We start from the raw sequence: 14,530 nt of genomic DNA on the forward strand, positions 1-14,530 counted from the left end.
CCTGCCTTCCCCTTTCAGCTGCTGTTATTACGTGGAGTTTGGAGCCTAAGCTTTGAAAACTCCCATGTGGCGCCTGTCTTAAGTCGGAGCATGCTCAGTAGCCAAAACAGATTTTGGTTGCAAAAAGAACTGGGGCGAGGATAGTCGGTTATTTGGACGTTTGCCCGCTTCCTAACAAAATGTTCCAATTCTGGTTTGGATGGCATTGGAGAGTGGAGCTGTAGGCCAGCCTAGAGGTGAGGAATGCCTGAACACCCTGGGCCAGATCTCTATCTTGATTGTAGAGACATTGTTTCCTGACCAGCTGGAGGTCTAGAGAGAGACTGGGGGGCCGGGGGAAGCATTCCTGGCTGCCTGTGCGTTTATGTGGGTGTGGTACTCAGTGTATCTTGTTTACCTTCTCTTTCTGTGGAAAAAGTTTTGAAGTCTGGTTGGGTTTGTCACATCATGCCTGTTGCCTAGCACCACCAAAAGTGTTCTTATCTAACAACGAAGACTGGATAGGTGGAAGGTTGTGGGTTGGCCTCACAGAAGTTGAGAGGAAGGGGTACTTGAGTTGCTGTTTTTTAAATTCTTTTTTAAATTCTGTTTTTAAAGGGGAGTAGTTAAATTTCCTTAAATTAGAGTACCCGAATTGCCCAGAATGAATTAGTTTTTAACTTTAATTTGAAAGCTGAAAGGTTGAAAACCTTAATCCCAATAGATTAGTAACTTTCCAAGCAGTTTAAAGTTGCTGCTAGATGCCAGTTTTGTGGGGAAGACAGTACCTAGACACGATGTGAACATTTATTGATCTGAATATTTTTATGCAATTAGTGTGTTCAAAATTCAGTAAATAGGAATTATTTATAGATCTGAACAAATTATTTTATATTCTTCCTTTTACTGCTACTTTGGTAACTTTTTTCCTCTAAGATGAATCAGAGGTTACAAGAATACGAAACAATTCTTAAGAAACAAGTTAACAAAGTGTAACCTTCGTAAAGGTTGTATTTATTATGTTTAGATTTTTAAAATTTAACCTTTGCATAATTGTCTCTATAGCATCCTCCGTTCTTCCCTCTCTACCTTGCTGCTCCCTGAGTCAGTGTGCCTTTCCTTTTCATATAGCTGCTGTTCTCGCATAACTTTACCCGTTTATTTTTGTTAATAAAATTGATTTGTCATTTATGCTTCCATTCCTTTCTGATCACAGCTGAAATAGGCAATAAAAGTTTGATGAACCTTCCCAACTAACTTTCCTCTTAGATTTTAAATGCATCCATATGATATGATCTAGTTGAAAGAAGAGAACAGTGAACGGGAAGAGAAAAGAATAAAATATTTTTGTAGGTTCTGTGCAGATTTGGTGGAATTACCTACTTGTCTGGTTCACTGCGGTAGGCGCCACAAAAATGGGTAGATTGATGTGTGTTGCATTTCTTTCCCCTCTGGCAAAGTCAGTTATTAATTTCAGAGGGAGACAGTGGCAGAATGTTGTTACTAATGAGGTTTGAATCAGATTGACTGGTTATGTAACATGTTGCTGGGAGTATTATTAAAAGTTGCCTTCTGTAGCAAGATAGAGGCAAGTAAATTCTGCTTACCCTCTTCACTGGGTTTTAATTCTTGGCTGAACCTGAAGGCACATTAGACTATAACCATAATTATACCTGGGCAGCCTGTCTGTTTCCTGTTTTCATCATGAACCCAAACATTATGATTTGCAGTGATGATCTTTTTTGTCCCTTGCATTAAGCAGAGGCAGTATGTTTTCGCTTGCTTCTGAAAACAGATTTGTAACTTGGTCAAATCAAAGATACTGGCTTCTTAGTGTTTTGCAGACTAGGCAGTAAAATATCGAACAGTTTTTAATTTCTTTATAACTTGAAATACTATCTTAAAAAATCTATTTCACACATACTGTTTAATTGTAAATTTTAATGTTACCAGTAGTTTGTAGAGTCTTTGAGTAAGAAAGCCCTTTTTGTTTATGACTTACCAGTGTTTATTATTAACCAGATGTATATGTTGATTCAGGCAGTGAGCCACACATTTGGGTGAATTTCATAGCTGACTTGAGTACTCTTTAGGATATAGCTGCCTTTATTCCCCTGGTTTATCAGTCTTCCCTGTTCGCTTTACTTCTAGAGGGTCTATGTTCTTTGTCTCTCTTTTTTTGTGCTTCATACTACGCACAAAAAAGAAACTGAAATAGTTTCTTTTCTTCAAATGTTACAGGTGCCGTATACCCTATGGGTTTGCCAGTGTATTGATAAGGTCAAAGACGTTGGAGAAGATTTCCTTTTGTTAGGGACAGTCTTATAAAAGGAAATATTATAAACAGCCTGGGGGATGATTCTTATTTCTAACGGTCTGGATATTTTGGAGAAAAGACTATCTGGGAGGGTAGGACCCAAGAAGACTGCACAGAGATAGTACGCATTCTCCACCAAAGATGATGATGAATGACCTCACAAAGTCTCTCCATGTATTTTTACACCTTGTTTTTCTACTTCCAAAGTTAATAGAATAAAAATAATTGAAATTCTTAGTGCTGGATTATCCAATTCATTGCCATTACCTAGACCTCGGAATCTGAGAGGTGCATTTACTACTTGGAAGGTTAAGATATAAAATTCTCTTTGAAGAATTGTTAAAAACTAGATTGTTGTTAGGATCAGCTAGTTTTTCAGTCTCATATTCTAACAGCTTTTATTGTTTCACAACTTTGAAAAGATGGCGTAATTACAGAGTTACTAGGTTTTTCATAAATAATCAGCTAGTTCTAGGCTCTGTAGTTTTGATACTTTTTTGCCTTGGGCACCTAGGTTGGGGAATTTTTGTTCCCTTTCTAGTAGAGAGGTGGTTTTAGTGACTTTTCTTATTGTATCCCTAACTTGGTTGTGATAGTATTTTAGAAGAAAGAATTCTTTATTAGATGGTTCTGTGTGTGCAGTACTATAATTGGAATTCACTGTTGGAAGACGGTTGTTAAAGTACATTTCGTACATAGGGTTTGCTCTTGAATTCTTTGGTACATCAGTCTCTGCTTATTAGATATATATATTTATATATTTATATATATATATATATATATATATATATATATATATATATATATATATATAATTTACAGACTGGTATACTTTGGAAATTTGAAAATGGCCTTATCTGTTGTGAGATTTAACTGGATTTTTCTTTTTGGTTTCCATGTATGTTGTTTTGTTATTACTGAAAATAATAGTAAGAAAAAAACTAGTGTCACCTTCCCACCTTTCTTTGAGCATAGCAGCTGGAGTCCTGTGAACAGTTTTACACTTTTCAGATTTAACTATGATCTCAGAATATGGCTGGTACTTTCAAGGCAAGTTTTGTTCTGTTCACTTCTGTTTTCATGATGTGTTAGGATTTGCCTAGCATCCTATCTGGTAGGCTGTATAAGTTGAGGTCTAGTTATTCTGGTTTGTGTATTTCCAGGAAAAGGGGGTTGCTGCAGAACTTTTTCAAAGCTAGTCTTTTGTTTTCTTTCCCCTTCTTCACATCATTCTGCCCACTTAGGTGAGTAGGTGACTTGACCTCTGGGGTACACATGAGGTATCTGGAAAACATCTTCATAAAGCATTGGAATATATGTTGTGTACACAAGTTAGCACTTTGTACTCCAGAGACACATTCTATAACGTAATGATTTGGTATCTGCCCTTGATGATTTTATAATTTAAAGGAAAGCACTATAAAGATTGACCAGCTCTGTGTCTATTCCTGTGCCTACAAGCCTCTACAGGTATACTCAGACACATCTGGCAGCAGTGTCAGAAATCTTGCAGGCTCTGGCGGTGAGTGATACATCTAGATCAGGCTCTGCTTAATTAGAGGACTTAGAGGAGCAGGCGAAGTTTAAAGAGTGATTAAAAACTGGGAAACAGAAGTCTGGATGTAGGAGATAAAAAAGTAGAGACTTGTGTGGTCACAGAGAGAGACTAGGTGAGAGTATTATGGTGTGAAAAGTGTCAGGGATCATGAGTTCAGCTCCTGGATGGCTGTGCGAACTTTGGGTGTCTTTGGAAATTGGGAGCCACAATTGGGAAAAGTGGTGATTTAAGCGTTTCTCTAGGAAAATGATTTTGATTTTACGATTGTGATTTTATTTCCTCCTCTTTGTAGATGTTCCAATAAAGAATAGGATTTCTGAATCTAGGAGAGTTTTGGAGCCAACGTGCTCTTGGTTTCTTTCTGTTACTTGAGTGTAGTCGTGGATGTGGCTTATGTGCTTTATAGTAATTGTATACCTAGATCTAGGATTGGTTTGACAGTGGTGGGGGGGTGTCTACTTTTGCTGATACTTGGTGACTAAGGATGTTAGAACCACAGGGGTAAGACATTTTTAAAGCTTTACCCCCACCAACCACAAAATGTTATCTTTGAATGTATATAGGTAAGTGACTTTCTCCCATTGCAGATGGTCCTAAGGGCCTTGGTTCTCAAACCTACTGCAGAACCTGGGACGCTTGTTAAAAATATGGGAGGTAGGGCCCTACTCTCAAACCTAATGAATCTGAATTTTGTGGAATGGTTATGAGGAATTTGTTTCTTTAAAACCCCCATCTGTAATTCTTCTGTGTAGGTTTGGCTGAGATGATGGTGGCTTGTGACCCATATGCACATTTATTTGCATGGGTTGATGTGCTCAGGAGATTGCCTTTTGGCTAACGGTGTTGGGTGAAATTTTTGGATTGGTTTGCTTGCCTTTTATTTTGAATTGAAGCAATTAGAGAGATGTCGGAGCAGAAAGTGAAGGAGCTGTTTCTATGAATTTACCTCTGAAGTCTGGGCATGAGCAGTGTGTGTCTATGTGTCTGTCTGTTTGGGGGAGACTGTTGAGGGAAGTTTGTGTGTGTGTTTATGGTAGGTCGGAGGTTCTACTCAGGTAGTTGAAGTAAGAACAAGACTTTTGGTTTCTTGACGTTAATAAAAATTCATTTGAATGGAAGTCTGGTAAAGTTTAACATTTTTTTCATACATTTAATGTATGTAAAATGTAACTCCGGATCATCCTTTAGCTTCCCTATCAGCCTTTCCCAAATCATTTGATGACAAATCCTATTCTTTGGGTAGCCCAGGCTGATGCCTTGGAATCATTACTGACTCCTCCGTTCTCACATTCCCCCTTTTCTTCCATCAGGAAACCTTTTGTCTCCCAAAACATGTGAAATTTTCCATTTCTTACCACCCCACTGCTGTCACCCTGTCTGAGCCATGATCATCTCTTACCTAAATTGCTTCAACTCTGAACTGATCTCCCGCTTTTTACCCCTGCTGCCCACCCCCACCCCCATTATTCTTAAAACGTGGGCCAGAGTGATTCTTTAAAATAATAAAAGTCTGAAAATGTCATGTCTTCACTCAGAGTTCTCAGATGGGTCCACATTTCACTTATCGTAAAAGCCAAAGCTCTTATCATATCCAGCATGGCTCTCTTACCTATTTGACCCCATTCCTTGCTTTCCCCTTCTTGTTTGCTTATTCTCAGGCTTCAGGGTCTTGCAGTTAACTTGAGTGTGCCAGGCATGCTCCCTCCTTGGGATTTTCACATTGCCTGTTGCCTTTGCCTGTACTAGTTTTCCCTTAGATATCTGCCTGGCTCACTCTTATTTCCTTAAAGTATTGACTCAGTTGGCGCCTTTTCAGAGAGGCTCAGCCCAGCCACCCTATTTAAAATTACACCTCTCCCACAGTGCTCCCCATCCACCTTCCTCTGCTTTATTTTTCTCCATACCATTTTTCACCTAACAAACTATACTGTATCACTTATTTATTGTCTTTTGTCTGTCTCCCTCCACTGGAATGTAAGCTACATGAGGACAAGGATTTTGGCCCCCTTTATTCACTTGTATATTCCCAGCTCCTAGAATTCTACCTCAAAAAATAGACTTTTGAATGAATAACTTGAATCAATTTAACAAGTTCTCTGAATATGCTTAGTACTGTTTTTCAAAAATTACATTCTAGTGGGAGAGACAAAAATCAAGTAAACCAACAGATAATTACAAATTGGTAGTACAGTGAAGGAAATGAATATAGTACTGGATTAGAGATTAGGGAAAACCTACTTTATATAGAGTTAGATGATCAGGGAAGGTCTCTGGGATGATAGCTAAAGCTGAAGCCTTAGTGATGAGAGAGCTAGAAATTAGTGGTTGGAGCTTGAGGAAAGTGGTCCAGGCAGGGAATGGCATTTGTAAAATCTGTGAGGTACAGAAGATATTCCAGTACAGGAAGATAAATGCTTTTGAAAAATGAATTCTTACTATTATTTATTGGAAGCAGAAAGTATTTGCCTCTAGTTTTTGATTGACTCTTCTTAAATTTCAGCCTCCAAATTTGTATAACCCTAAATATACTGGAGAGAATTCTTTTGAAATAAGAATGACTCTTATAAATCCTCTCTTTAGTAAGAATTTTAGTATAGTTGAGGTACATCTGCACTTTGGTTTTAAAGTAGGTTTTTCCCCCCTAACTATACAAGAAATTCATGTTTATTTTAAGATGTACAGAATTGCATGAAGCCGAAAGTAAAAAGTACCCTGAACCCCACCCTACCCCCATGGCTAATATCCTTTCAAATGCTTTGTATTCACATTCTCTTTCATTCATTAGACAAATATTTATTGAGCATATGTATCACTAGGCTTACAGTGATGAGTGAAACAGATATGGCTCTTCTCATTTACATTCTTGCCAGGTTGTACAGGTAAATGTAAAAACATAGATATGTTAAGTGCTATGAAATAGAGGTAGGTGAAGCAGTAAGTGCGTATAATAGGGGAATTTCACCTAGGCAAGGTAGTCTGGGAAGGCTTCCCTGAAGAAGGGATGCTTGAGCTGTAATAGAAGTAAAGTGTGTGTGTGTGTGTGTGTGTGTGTGTGTGTGTGTGAGAGTGTGTATGTTTTGTAATGTGATAGATTCTTTTGTAATGCATGATATCTCTTAATTTTATAAGATTTTCATTTATGGTTGAGGCGCCACTCTTTTTCTTTGGATTTCCAAGGTACTGCTCTGTATTGTTATTGTTCAGTTGATAGTTGCAGTTTTTCAGAAGAATTTCAGGGAACCTAATACAGGGATTTCTGAAGCTCATAATTAAATCCCAGGTTTCTTTCTAGCTGTCTGAAATGACAAAACCCATTAGTGAAAGAGTCATCTAGTTAGGTCTTCGTAAACCAGAGGTAAACTATAAAAAGCCAAGGTAATAGCAGATAATGTGTTCACAGTTATTTTCTTAAGTCCCTCCAAGTTCTGATGTACGAAGTAGCACACATTCCTATCTACTCAGTTACTGGCCTTCTGTGCTTGCTGTATATATTTGTTTACTCTGTTTTAATACCCCATCTCTGTTGAGTATCATATGGAAATCTATAGTAAAACTAAGTGATGTGCTAAACAGCATATGAAGCTCTTCATAACATCTTCTCTTTTTCCCATTATTCTTTATGATCATTGAGATTACAGATAGTATCTTTTAAGCCTCAGTTCCTAGCACAGAGTATTCCTGGCTTACTAGGCACCCAATAAATTTGAATAAATCAAATTCAACTCTTACTTATCTTTGTATCATCCTCCAAATTTTTATATTCATTCCTCCTGTCTTGAGCTTTAAGTGTCACATGTGCTTGGACTTGGATCAGTACTTGCTTCCTTATACCCCTCCACCATCACCTTTTTGCTTCATCTTGGCAATAACTAGAATTCCCCTTTTTGGGTGAGCGGTGTCTAATTCTTTCAGCTTTTAAACCTTTACTTTCTTTTTTTTTTTGGTTGTGTATGTGGAGTCTTAGTTCCCCGACCAGGGATCGAATCCGCACCCCCTACATTGGAAGTGCAGAGTCTTAACGCTGGACTGCCAGGGAAGTCCTCAACCTTTACCTTTCTTGACTGCCCCATTTCTCTTCTTGGTGGTCAGCAAGTCCTATGGATTGTTTATCTGTAATGTCCCTCATAACTCTTCCTTTTCTATCTCTACTACCGTCACTACCTGGTCTGCGTACCACCACCCTGGTGCGGCTTCCTCTCATAGTTGGATTACATGTTTTCCATTTACCCTCTCTGCCCCTCTTGGTTAAGTCTTTACTTGGCTATGTGCTGTTGCCATTTTTGTCTTCTCAAAATGGCTCTTTGAACATGTCTTTCTGCTTAGATAGAATTCTGTACTGCATATAGGATTACTTCTAGCAGCCTGACTCCTTTGCCTTACATTGTCTTTCTTTGTTTGGCTTTCATTCTGTGGTGGTATCTTTCCCTTTAGCTTCACGATCTAGCTGATTGTCTCCTCCTAGTCTTTCTTGCCTCATTTGGCTTAATGATACTTGGTTTTCCTTATTCTTGTCCTTTATTACCAACTGGATTATGAATTATAGATTGTCATATTCCTTTTTGGATTTTGTGATAGTCATTCCTGAAATCTGTGCTAATATCATGAGCAGTTATCCACACCTAATCATTAAGGCTTTTATTCACTTAAGTGCTGTGTGTGTGTGTGTGTGTGTGTGTGTGTGTGTGTGTGTGTGTTTGGGTGGGGGGAACAGGGAGCCTGTCAGAGCTAGGTTATTGTACATTTGCTGAGCCCTCCACTTTTTGCTGTCACCAGCCATTTGAAGCACGGTTAATTCCTTCTTAAGCAATCGTATTCATAAGTGTGTAATCTTTTCACCTTTTCCTCCCCTGTTTTCCAGTTATATTGGCATAATTCCTCTTCCTTTCTGTTCTTTTTATGGTTCCCCTAAATAGATAGAAGTTTGAAAGTGATCACTAGATATCATTATATTCACTCAAAACTGCAACACTGATGAGAATTGACTTACTTTACACAGATTATCCTGTGTATTTCCTAATGGGATATTAGATTTTGGGGGATTCTCTGGGTTTTAAGCTAGAAATAGAAATTCCCTGAAAGATATGTTGGGCATTGTTCAATTTAGTTTGTGAGATTTGTTTGTTTGTTTGTTTTATTGACTTCTTTGTTAGCCTCCTATGCATTGTTTTAAGAAGACTTGGCTTTTAAGAAGGCTCAGTTACTATTTAGCATTCAAAAAGGTTGGGTTAGTATGACTCCAGAAGAGCAAAAAGAAAACAGAATTTGTCTTCTGTCCCCAATTATGCTATTGAAACATGGCTTTAACATTTATAAATAATAACTATTTTGAAAGAGCTTCTCGTGGAGGTTTATTGCAGAAGAAAATAATTCCATGATTTAAGTTCCTTGAAGCCTACTGATATTTTGGTTTTCGTAGGAACTAAGTAAGTCACCTTTAAAGAGTAATAACAAATATTTTATTCTCAATGGTGTACTTTAGGTTAGCTTCAATGTATTAGGTGGCCCAGGATGAGGATGACAGAGGCACAAATAGAATTTGCTCAGAAGCCAGGTTTTCATGTAGGGTATTGTCTTACATATCTGGGCTGTCAAATGCATCTTCTCATCTACTTAGAAGAAAACTCGGAGGTAAGCAAGCCCTGGAGCACTTGAAAGTACCAGAGGTACAAAATATGTACTCTGTGCTAAGTAGGTCCTTTTGGAGTTAGAAGAAAAGTTCATTTTCCTTAGGTAGTTTATACATCATTAGGTAGTAGCCAAGCTTCTCCAAAATCAACACTCAGGAATGTGGGAGAAGCTGTGAGGGATGGAGAAAGGGGAGGCAAGAAAGGAGAATGAGAACAAGAAAGAAGGGAGAGCAGTAGATACTGGTGGGAAGTGATGGGGAACATCAGAAAGGACTTTGGGACAGGAGGAAAGAAAAAGCTGCCTTATTTCTTCTAAGATATGCATTTTTTCCACCTCATAACATCTCTGAAATTGGTATGTGTCTTATAGCCGACGGCATCTGAATATTGGTTTTGGCTAGGTGGCAGTTTTGATGTTGTTGTCATTGCATGTGCATGATCTCTGCCTTTGCTGTTTTCATTGCTGTCATTTCTTTCATTTACACCCTCTGGGAAGATCAAGGAAGCACCAGTATCAAAACTTGCAGGATGGGTGTCAGTGGCTTGAACAATCCTGGAGTAATATTGGAACACTCTTCAGACCTACAGTCTTGATGGCAGAAGGATGATATTATGAAGAAAAAAATCTAAGCAATGAGAAAGCATGGTGTGATAGTTTAATTTGCAGCCTTTTCTTCCTTCAAGGTTCATAAAATAATGGAACCTCTTAAGTAGATGGCTTTGTATATTTGATGAAATAAAGTAGCCCAGCTGTGTATTTAAAATCCTGAGCCTGATGTCAAAAAATTTCATGATTATTGCAATAATAATGACTACAGTTTCCCTTTGCTCAATATGTACTATGCCAGGCATTAAGTGTGTATCTCATTTAATTCTCAGAACTGATACTCATTATACAAAATAGGAAAAATGGATATTTAGGTGTGTTAGATTCAGAATTTGAACCCTAGTTCATTAGACTTCAAATCTGGTGTTTTTGTGTGTTACAATACGTATATGAATATCCCTGTGTAGATTAGCCTTATTGTATGTATCTAGTCACTTTCCTTGTTCTACCACCTATGTTCCAGCAAACTGAACTGTAGTATTTCCCCATCCTGGTAGATAAAAACTCTGATTTTATGTCTTTATCAGAATAGCATTTATGCGTAAGATACAGCTACTTCATGCTTTTTGTCTCCCTCCACTTCCTTCCCCCAAGGGCCATCCCTTGAATTTCTTTTAGCATCCTATACACCCTAGGGGATCTGCCATTCTCCATGGTGTATTGCAGATAGGAATGGGCACATCTTAGTTGATTATTAATTTGTAATTCTTACGGTTAAGGTCTGGACCTGATTTATCTTTTAACCCCTTAGCATCTAGTTTAGTGGCTCGCCCTTTTTAGGTACACTCAGTAAGTATGTGTTGTATAAATAAGAGTATAAGTCTGCTATTGAGTTTAGCATGGATGGTATATATTTGTGCCTCAGTAGACCCTGAAAGCATTGTAGAAAGGGAGTACAGAGGACCAAATTTAACTACCCAGCGATCTGTAACCTCTAAAGGCTGAAGTTAATGAATATAGCCTTTTTGGACTTTTCTCTATTACTGGGATAAGTATAGAGATAATATACAAGAGTATTGTTGTTGGTTGTGAATACAATCAGCTGTTTGAATTGAGGATGGGTGTTCTCAGTGTTTCTAAATTCATTTTATTTAGTGAAAGGCGAAGGGGGTGTGAAAAATTGAACCAACTTTTCAATAAGAGATTTAAAATTAAACCTTTTGGGTACTAGAAAACCTAATCATACTCTTATTTTCAAAGGTATTGCAGGTTCACTGGGACTCATATTGCATATGCTAGTATTTGCAAATCAAAAATATTATTATTTTACTCTATTTTTTGTATACATAATGAAAAAATTCTATCGTAATGGAGGACTTTTGTGAGGGTAGTAAAATAAATCTGTTGCTCTATCCCAAGCACTCTGATACTTTTATTTCAATTTGTGGACCAATGTCTTATGTTAAATATATATTTTACAGAAAAGATGACAGGAGAAAATTGATCTATCACATGGGTACCATAAAACAGTTTTACCAGGACTTCCCGGCTGGCACAGTGGTTAAGAATCCACCTGCCAATGCAGGGGACATGGGTTCGAGCCCTGGTCCGGGAAGATTGCACATGCCACGGAGCAAGTAAGCCCGTGCGCCACAACTACTGAGCCTGTGCTCTAGAGCCCGTGAGCCACAACTACTGAGCCTGCGTGCCACAACTGCTGAAGCCCATGCACCTAGAGCCCGTGCTGCACAACAAGAGAAGCCACCGCAATGAGAAGCCCACGCATCACAACAAAGAGCAGCCCCCGCTCGCCGCAACTAGAGAAAGCCCGTGTGCAGCAACGAAGACCCAATCCAGCCATAAATAAATAAATAAAATTTAAAATTAAAAAAAAAAAAAAAGAAAAGCTTATGCTATATTTAGGTCTTCTTGGGCCAATGATAATTGGTTCAGGAAAACACCCATTCAAAATGAAACCACTTAGAATGCAGACCAGTATTTCATACTGAATTGTGAATAAAAGGTCTGATTGGGACTTTATCTTAAAAACTTAAAATTTTGGAAAATCATTAGGTTATAATTGTAAACATGCATTAAGTTTTATAATGAACAAAGACTGAATTGAGTATGGATAGGCTTAATTTTTCTCACAGAACAATTTAGTAGCATGATATGACATCCTTCACGTTTGACATTTGTGGTACTAATATTAAGAGCATTTTTATTTTTGTGAAAATATTCGTAAAAATATATATGGATTTTCCCATGGACTTCTGTTAATCCGTTGACAGTGAAGTTATTATTGCTTACTGATAACTATAAAAGTGGTGAATTTCCCAAACTCACTGTTCATCGTAAGTGCAAACCACTGCAGGAGTACTGTCCATCTGGGTCGTATTGCATTATTCCTGTGGGTCTCAGAGGCAAAGGGAACCGCACATCTGACGCTTATGTTGCTTGATGGGCCATGATTGATAAAGTCCTTTGTCTTTCTCTGACTCAGGAGTCTCATGTTCTTTGACAGTATGCATGAAACAACAATAGACTTATTTGTTTATAGGATAGTAAGGTAAAATTAAATCCCAGACCTTGCATCTTTTGCTCTCATTTTAATAAACTTTATGAAATGTTACAGTTTTTGCAGAATTTGCAGTTTTATTTGTGGTTTAGAAGCTGTTATAGTAAGGGAGATGCTAGTGAACAAGAACTAATTATAAGTGATCAGTACACTAGTAAATTTTTAAAAGATATTTTAAATTGAAGTATATCTTAAAATAAAGTGCACAAATCTTATGTGTATAGCTCAGTGAACTTTTATGTATGTGTACATCTATACCACCATCACCCAGATCAAGATATAGAAATTTTCTAGCTCCCCAGAAGGCTGTCTTGTCCCCTCTTAGTAATATTCTTGCCTCTGATGCCATAGGTTAGTTTTGCCTGTTTTTCAATGTCATGTAGTTGGAATGATAAAATGTGTAATCTTTTGTATCTGACTTCTTCAGTATATCAATGAGATTCATGCATGTTTTACATGTGTGTGTTCTTTTTCATTGCTGTGAAGTATTCTGTTGTATGAATTTATTACTATGACTTATCTACCCACTGTACTGTAGATGAATATTTGGGTTATTTCCAATTTGGGACTATTACAAATAAAGTTGTTATGAACATGTACTTGCCTTTAGGTTGACATAGCACTTGTTTCTGTTGGATATATACCTAGGAATGGAATTGCTGGGTCATAGGGACCTATGTTTAGCATTAGTAGATGTTGTCAAACAATTTTCCAAAGTGGTTGGGCTAGTTTATATTTTTGCTAGCAATATGTAAGAATTGTTCTGATTGTCATGAACACCTTCTCTCTCTCTCTCTTTTTTTTTTTTTAAGTCTAGCTATTCTGGTAGATGTGGTGTGATATTTCACTGTCTTCGTTTGTTTTTTAAATTTCTTTGATAACTAATGCTGTTGAGTCCATTTTACCATCTAATGGCAATTTTGATATCTTTTGTGAAGTGCCTGATCAGGTCTTTTACTTATTCACTAGTGAATTTTTATAATCAATTTTGCTCCCTTTTTAAACTTTAGATAACAAGTACTTGGCGTACTTGCACATACCAGTTATGCAGTTTGGAAAGTTATAAAACATTTTTAGAAAGAATTCAATTAAACATGTTTAAAATTTTTAATCATTCCATATTTAATTTTTAATCATTCCATATTTAAAGAGGTGAGTGCAAAGTTTGTCCCTTCTCCTTTCCCAGTGCTAGAAATTCATGTGTGAATAGCATGTTTGAGTTTATAAAGCATCTATTACATGTATGTATATGTATATGTGTGTTTTCAGTACTTCAGGCACACATTATTTTATTACTTCATCATTTCAATGACTTAGGAACCATCCTCCCTATTTTACAGAAAAATTAATAGGCTAAGAAAGAGTGATACCTGGTCATGGTCATATACCTAGTAAGGGACAGAATCTGATCCTCTTCTGTTTTCATTACATTGATAATACTTTAAAAAATTAAAAATAGTGCATTTTTGAGTTATAAAATATTTAAATGTAGAAAAGTAGAGAAAATAATATATGTGATGATTTGTCAGATTTTCTTCAAATCCAGTTTTAAAAGAAACACAGCTAAAGCTTTTCCATTTGTTCTTCCACCTTCTTTCTTCTTTCACCAGAGGTAGTCAGTATTCAGTATCCTGAGTTTGGTATGTATCATTTCCATGCATACTTTTATTCTCTTACTATATCTGTGCATGTCCATAAAGAACTCCTTTCTTTTGTTTTAAATTTTATACAGTTGCTCTTATAAAGGTATGTACGTTTTTACAAATTGCTTTTTTTTAAACTCTCTACTCACTCACTTATTTAATAAATAAGCACTGTTCTAGGTCCAGGGGAATATGATGATGGATAAAGAATACAAGGCTACCTGCCTACTAACATTTCTGTGGGGAAGACATGTAGTTAATAAATAAAATCCATATGATAT

At 37.1% G+C, this 14,530-nt stretch overlaps 1 protein-coding gene across 2 annotated transcripts in view; it reads left to right on the plus strand.

The window, feature by feature from the left end:
• The window catches only part of SMAD5 (SMAD family member 5), a 49,489-nt gene that overhangs the window by 869 nt on the left and 34,090 nt on the right, over positions 1-14,530 (plus strand). The gene's annotated exons all lie outside the window — the stretch shown is intronic.

This window comes from Balaenoptera acutorostrata, chromosome 2 (genome assembly GCF_949987535.1).
Source record: "Balaenoptera acutorostrata chromosome 2, mBalAcu1.1, whole genome shotgun sequence".
NCBI lineage: Eukaryota > Metazoa > Chordata > Mammalia > Artiodactyla > Balaenopteridae > Balaenoptera > Balaenoptera acutorostrata.